Source organism: Bufo bufo, chromosome 7, assembly GCF_905171765.1.
Source record: "Bufo bufo chromosome 7, aBufBuf1.1, whole genome shotgun sequence".
In the NCBI taxonomy this organism is placed as follows: domain Eukaryota; kingdom Metazoa; phylum Chordata; class Amphibia; order Anura; family Bufonidae; genus Bufo; species Bufo bufo.
In genome coordinates this window covers 8,415,351-8,421,583 of record NC_053395.1, presented here as the reverse complement: position 1 = coordinate 8,421,583, position 6,233 = coordinate 8,415,351, and positions in this window count along the sequence as shown.

Genomic DNA, 6,233 nt, shown 5'->3' with positions numbered 1-6,233 from the left:
AAGAAGTCACCGCCCAAAGAACGGATCAGCTCAACCAATCCGAATGTAGAAGGCGGATCCTTTTCTGAATGACGGTTCCAACGCCTGTGAATGAGTGGATGGGCGCTACTGGGGGCGTGTCCTGCTGCCTAGCAACCGTGAGACCGCAAGGAAGGCGCTGACTGCCGAGAGCTGTGGGCGGAGGAGGCTGTGGAAGTGTACACAGCGATAGGAGGGGCAGAATGAGGGGCACCAGACACAGGAGGGGGCAGAATGAGGGGCACCAGCCACAGGAGGGGCAGAATAAGGGGCACCAGCCACAGGAGGGGCAGAATAAGGGGCACCAGCCACAGGAGGGGGCAGAATAAGGGGCACCAGCCACAGGAGGGGTACAAGCCACAGGAGGGGCAGAATGAGGGGCACCAGCCACAGGAGGGGGCAGAATGAGGGGCACCAGACACAGGAGGGGGCAGAATGAGGGGCACCAGCCACAGGAGGGGCAGAATGAGGGGCACCAGCCACAGGAGGGGGCAGAATGTGGTGCACCAGCCACAGGAGGGGGCAGAATGTGGGGCACCAGCCACAGGAGGGGGCAGAATGTGGGGCACCAGCCACAGGAGGGGCAGAATAAGGGGCACCAGCCACAGGAGGGGGGCAGAATGAGGGGTACAAGCCACAGGAGGGGCAGACTAAGGGGCACCAGCCACAGGAGGGGCAGAATAAGGGGCACCAGCCACAGGAGGGGGCAGAATAAGGGGCACCAGCCACAGGAGGGGTACAAGCCACAGGAGGGGCAGAATGAGGGGCACCAGCCACAGGAGGGGGCAGAATGAGGGGCACCAGACACAGGAGGGGGCAGAATGAGGGGCACCAGCCACAGGAGGGGCAGAATGAGGGGCACCAGCCACAGGAGGGGGCAGAATGTGGGGCACCAGCCACAGGAGGGGGCAGAATGTGGGGCACCAGCCACAGGAGGGGCAGAATAAGGGGCACCAGCCACAGGAGGGGGGCAGAATGAGGGGTACAAGCCACAGGAGGGGCAGACTAAGGGGCACCAGCCACAGGAGGGGCAGAATAAGGGGCACCAGCCACAGGAGGGGGGCAGAATGAGGGGTACAAGCCACAGGAGGGGGCAGAATGTGGGGCACCAGCCACAGGAGGGGGCAGAATGAGGGGCATCAGCCACAGGAGGGGGCAGAATAAGGGGCATCAGCCACAGGAGGGGGCAGAATGTGGGGCACCAGCCACAGGAGGGGGCAGAATGTGGGGCACCAGCCACAGGAGGGGGCAGAATGAGGGGCACCAGACACAGGAGGGGGCAGAATAAGGGGCACCAGCCACAGGAGGGGCAGAATGAGGGGCACCAGCCACAGGAGGGGGCAGAATAAGGGGCACCAGCCACAGGAGGGGGCAGAATATGGGGCACCAACCACAGGAGGGGGCAGAATGAGGGGCACCAGCCACAGGAGGGGGCAGAATGAGGGGCACCAGCCACAGGAGGGGGCAGAATATGTGGCACCAGCCACAGGAGGGCGCAGAATGAGGGGTACAAGCCACAGGAGGGGGCAGAATGAGGGGTACAAGCCACAGGAGGGGGCAGAATGAGGGGAACCAGCCACAGGAGGGGGCAGAATGAGGGGCACCAGCCACAGGAGGGGGCAGAATAAGGGGCACCAGCCACAGGAGGGGGCAGAATAAGGGGCACCAGCCACAGGAGGGGGCAGAATGAGGGGCACCAGCCACAGGAGGGGGCAGAATGAGGGGCACCAGCCACAGGAGGGGGCAGAATATGGGGCACCAGCCACAGGAGGGGGCAGAATGAGGGGCACCAGCCACAGGAGGGGGCAGAATGAGGGGCACCAGCCACAGGAGGGGGCAGAATGTGGGGCACCAGACACAGGAGGGGGCAGAATGAGGGGCACCAGACACAGGAGGGGGCAGAATAAGGGGCACCAGCCACAGGAGGGGGCAGAATAAGGGGCACCAGCCACAGGAGGGGGCAGAATGAGGGGCACCAGCCACAGGAGGGGGCAGAATAAGGGGCACCAGCCACAGGAGGGGGCAGAATAAGGGGCACCAGCCACAGGAGGGGGCAGAATGAGGGGCACCAGCCACAGGAGGGGGCAGAATGAGGGGCACCAGCCACAGGAGGGGGCAGAATATGGGGCACCAGCCACAGGAGGGGGCAGAATGAGGGGTACAAGCCACAGGAGGGGGCAGAATGAGGGGTACAAGCCACAGGAGGGGGCAGAATGAGGGGAACCAGCCACAGGAGGGGGCAGAATGAGGGGCACCAGCCACAGGAGGGGGCAGAATGAGGGGCACCAGCCACAGGAGGGGGCAGAATGAGGGGCACCAGCCACAGGAGGGGCAGAATGAGGGGTACAAGCCACAGGAGGGGGCAGAATGCAGAATATGGGGCACCAGCCACAGGAGGGGGCAGAATGTGGGGCACCAGCCACAGGAGGGGGCAGAATGAGGGGTACAAGCCACAGGAGGGGGCAGAATGAGGGGCACCAGCCACAGGAGGGGGCAGAATGAGGGGCACCAGCCACAGGAGGGGGCAGAATGCAGAATATGGGGCACCAGCCACAGGAGGGGGCAGACTGTGGGGCACCAGTCCTATTTATAGGGTTTATGATGTGCAGATAGTCCTCTGGATATCCAGGGCGGTGATAACGGCTCTGATCCAACCCTCCACTTTCTGATCCTCTCCTGCTCTGCTCATGCAGCAGCTTTCTCGGTTTGTGACAGGCGGTGACTATACTAACGAACAGGACCCCTTTTTTTAATTTGTGACAGGCGGGGTACTTACTATACTATTGATGGCTAAAATACAGATGGAGGAGTAACATAGTAACATAGTGCTATTTCCACTGATTTATTAATATAAAACAATGGAAAGATAACAATGAAGAGATAAGTGCAACGCCCCTAGTGCTCACCACTATACTATCGAGGAAGGATCCCTTTTCTCAGTCTGTGACAGGCGGGGTGCTCACCACTATACTATCGAGGAAGGATCCCTTTTCTCAGTCTGTGACAGGCGGGGTGCTCACCACTATACTATCGAGGAGGGATCCCTTTTCTCAGTCTGTGACAGGCAGGGTGCTCACCACTATACTATCGAGGAAGGATCCCTTTTCTCAGTCTGTGACAGGCGGGGTGCTCACCACTATACTATCGAGGAAGGATCCCTTTTCTCAGTCTGTGACAGGCGGGGTGCTCACCACTATACTATCGAGGAGGGATCCCTTTTCTCAGTCTGTGACAGGCAGGGTGCTCACCACTATACTATCGAGGAAGGATCCCTTTTCTCAGTCTGTGACAGGCAGGGTGCTCACCACTATACTATCGAAGAGGGATCCCTTTTCTCAGTCTGTGACAGGCGGGGTGCTCACCACTATACTATCGAGGAAGGATCCCTTTTCTCAGTCTGTGACAGGCAGGGTGCTCACCACTATACTATCGAGGAGGGATCCCTTTTCTCAGTCTGTGACAGGCAGGGTGCTCACCACTATACTATCGAGGAAGGATCCCTTTTCTCAGTCTGTGACAGGCGGGGTGCTCACCACTATACTATCGAGGAAGGATCCCTTTTCTCAGTCTGTGACAGGCGGGTGCTCACCACTATACTATCAAGGAAGGATCCCTTTTCTCAGTCTGTGACAGGCGGGGTGCTCACTATTATACTATCGAGGAAGGATCCCTTTTCTCAGTCTGTGACAGGCGGGTGCTCACCACTATACTATCGAGGAAGGATCCCTTTTCTCAGTCTGTGACAGGCGGGGTGCTCACTATTATACTATCGAGGAAGGATCCCTTTTCTCAGTCTGTGACAGGCGGGGTGCTCACCACTATACTATCGAGGAAGGATCCCTTTTCTCAGTCTGTGACAGGCGGGGTGCTCACTATTATACTATCGAGGAAGGATCCCTTTTCTCAGTCTGTGACAGGCGGGGTGCTCACCACTATACTATCGAGGAAGGATCCCTTTTCTCAGTCTGTGACAGGCAGGGTGCTCACCACTATACTATTAAGAAAGGATCCCTTTTCTCAGTCTGACAGGCAGGGTACTCGCAACTATACTATCGAGGAGGGATCCCTTTTCTCAGTCTGACAGGCAGTGTGCTCACCACTATACTATCGAGGAAGGATCCCTTTTCTCAGTCTGTGACAGGCAGGGTGCTCACCACTATACTATCGAGGAGGGATCCCTTTTCTCAGTCTGTGACAGGCGGGGTGCTCACCACTATACTATCGAGGAAGGATCCCTTTTCTCAGTCTGTGACAGGCGGGGTGCTCACTATTATACTATCGAGGAAGGATCCCTTTTCTCAGTCTGTGACAGGCGGGGTGCTCACCACTATACTATCGAGGAAGGATCCCTTTTCTCAGTCTGTGACAGGCAGGGTGCTCACCACTATACTATCGAGGAAGGATCCCTTTTCTCAGTCTGTGACAGGCGGGGTGCTCACTATTATACTATCGAGGAAGGATCCCTTTTCTCAGTCTGTGACAGGCGGGGTGCTCACCACTATACTATCGAGGAAGGATCCCTTTTCTCAGTCTGTGACAGGCAGGGTGCTCACCACTATACTATCGAGGAGGGATCCCTTTTCTCAGTCTGTGACAGGCAGTGTGCTCACCACTATACTATCGAGGAAGGATCCCTTTTCTCAGTCTGTGACAGGCAGGGTGCTCACCACTATACTATCGAGGAGGGATCCCTTTTCTCAGTCTGTGACAGGCGGGTGCTCACCACTATACTATCGAGGAAGGATCCCTTTTCTCAGTCTGTGACAGGCGGGGTACTCACCACTATACTAACGAGGAAGGATCCCTTTTCTCAGTCTGTGACAGGCGGGTGCTCACCACTATACTATCGAGGAAGGATCCCTTTTCTCAGTCTGACAGGCGGGGTGCTCACCACTATACTATCGAGGAGGGATCCCTTTTCTCAGTCTGTGACAGGCAGTGTGCTCACCACTATAATAACGAGGAGGGATCCCTTTTCTCAGTCTGCGACAGGCGGGGTATTCACCACTATAATAACGAGGAGGGATCCCTTTTCTCAGTCTGTTACAGGCGGGGTGGTCTCCATTATACTATCGAGGGATCCCTTTTCCTCAGTCTGTGACAGGCGGGGTACTCGCCACTATACTATTAAGGAAGGATCCCTTTTCTCAGTCTGCGACAGGCGGGGTACTCGCAACTATACTATCGAGGAGGGATCCCTTTTCTCAGTCTGTGACAGGCGGGGTGCTCACCACTATACTATCGAGGAAGGATCCCTTTTCTCAGTCTGTGACAGGCGGGGTGCTCACTATTATACTATCGAGGAAGGATCCCTTTTCTCAGTCTGTGACAGGCGGGGTGCTCACCACTATACTATCGAGGAAGGATCCCTTTTCTCAGTCTGTGACAGGCAGGGTGCTCACCACTATACTATCGAGGAAGGATCCCTTTTCTCAGTCTGTGACAGGCGGGGTGCTCACTATTATACTATCGAGGAAGGATCCCTTTTCTCAGTCTGTGACAGGCGGGGTGCTCACCACTATACTATCGAGGAAGGATCCCTTTTCTCAGTCTGTGACAGGCAGTGTGCTCACCACTATACTATCGAGGAAGGATCCCTTTTCTCAGTCTGTGACAGGCAGGGTGCTCACCACTATACTATCGAGGAAGGATCCCTTTTCTCAGTCTGTGACAGGCGGGGTACTCACCACTATACTAACGAGGAAGGATCCCTTTTCTCAGTCTGTGACAGGCGGGTGCTCACCACTATACTATCGAGGAAGGATCCCTTTTCTCAGTCTGACAGGCGGGGTGCTCACCACTATACTATCGAGGAGGGATCCCTTTTCTCAGTCTGTGACAGGCAGTGTGCTCACCACTATAATAACGAGGAGGGATCCCTTTTCTCAGTCTGCGACAGGCGGGGTATTCACCACTATAATAACGAGGAGGGATCCCTTTTCTCAGTCTGTTACAGGCGGGGTGGTCTCCATTATACTATCGAGGGATCCCTTTTCCTCAGTCTGTGACAGGCGGGGTACTCGCCACTATACTATTAAGGAAGGATCCCTTTTCTCAGTCTGCGACAGGCGGGGTACTCGCAACTATACTATCGAGGAGGGATCCCTTTTCTCAGTCTGTGACAGGCGGGGTACTTGCAACTATACTATCGAGGAAGGATCCCTTTTCTCAGTCTGTGACAGGCAGGGTGCTCACCACTATACTATTAAGAAAGG